The sequence below is a fragment of the Lactuca saligna genome, chromosome 3 (genome assembly GCF_052625555.1).
Source record: "Lactuca saligna cultivar CGN05327 chromosome 3, ASM5262555v1, whole genome shotgun sequence".
Lineage (NCBI taxonomy): Eukaryota > Viridiplantae > Streptophyta > Magnoliopsida > Asterales > Asteraceae > Lactuca > Lactuca saligna.
In genome coordinates, this window is record NC_136419.1 from 214,472,778 (window position 1) to 214,474,442 (window position 1,665).

The following is a 1,665-nucleotide window of genomic DNA, read 5'->3' on the forward strand; positions in this document are numbered from 1 at the left end:
AGGAGGAAACCTGACCAACCACACGCTTTCTCTTCCGATGTTCCTCCTTGATAGCCTCCTATTGAGCCTCCGAATCTGCTCCAACAGGGGAGTCACTATAGTCATCCTCATGCAACTATCCCTGATCGGTGCCGCCTTGCGGCTAAGCGCATCAGCCACCACGTTGGCCTTTCCCGGGTGGTAAAGGATCTCACAATCATAATCCTTTACCACGTCCAACCACCGACGCTGTCTCATGTTCCGATTCGACTGATCCATGAGGTACCTCAAACTCTTATGGTCCGTGTAAATGGTACACCGAAGAAGACGAAGAAGAAGTGAACGGTTCTCATGAATCACCTCAATGTATTGTTGTTAATCAAGTGTTTGGTGATACAAAAGAATTTGACAAAGTTCTTAATGACAAAGGTGCACATTATTTGGAAACCAACACTGTGGTCTATCCAAATTTTACATGCACTGATAACACGATTTTTCCAAACCAAGTCTTCGTCACAACTGGAAATGTTGAGAAAATCAAGCCTGAATTTAATCGAATGGTTGAAAATGATAACAAAAGGTCAACTACTGAAGGTTTCTTTGCAAATCAAAATATGGTAGAAAACAATTTAACTCAAAACACATATGTCTTTCAACATCAAAAATCATCACAAAAATGGGTGGTTAAAAGTGAAAAAAAAAACAACGTTTTAGAAAAAGATGTAAAACCAAAGATGAAAGTGAAATTGAATTCTCATGAATTTAAGTTGATGGTTGGAAAGTATTCAAAAGAAAATAATGTTTCAAAGATAAAAGCAAGAAAAGCAATCTTTTGGCAAGTTGTGTCTAATGATAAACCAAAAGTTGCGAAAGCACAAATTTCTAGCACAAAACCATCAAAATTTCAGGGAAGAAATAAACAAAAGGATACAAGTTTTCACAAAGCGATATATTATGTTGACAAAATTTCAATGAAAACTAAAGATGAATCTGTTCGAAAATTTAACAACATTAGAAAATTTGAGACTTCGCAAAACTTTGTGAATGATCATGAGTTTCAAAGTGTTAGAAAATTAACAAATATTTCACCAACTTTGAATGTCAAAACTCAAACAAAACCAAGATTTTCACCCAAACAACCAAATTTTCCAAATCCTTCAATCACTAAACCTACCAAAGTTTCGTATACAAAAGGAAAATCTGATGTCTATACGTTCAATAATTGGCTTGAAGGGCAAAGAAAACAATACCAAAATGGAAAGTTCTCAAAACAACAGATAAAGGTTGCATTTGACAAGTTTGTGAATGAGTCTTATACTGGTAGTTCCTCATCTCATGATTCGCAAGTTCCAGTACAAAAGTGGAAGCCAGTTGTGAGAGTTGCGAATGTTGTGAAGGATGAGGTGAAAGTCAATGGAAATCCAAAACTATCGAACAACTATATTTCAATATCAAGATTTGATGATGTTGATTTAATTGATAATGTCACAGAAAAAGTGAAAACATGGTTTTTAAATTCAAAGAATTTGTTAAGTGCTACTAATGAAGGACCCAACAAATCTTGGGCTCCTAAATTCTTTCACTAAATGCAAGTGATATGTGACGAGCAATATGATGCGAAATGGTATATTGATAGTGGTTGCTCTCGTCACATGACTGGAAGAAAAGAAAACTTGCGAGATTATA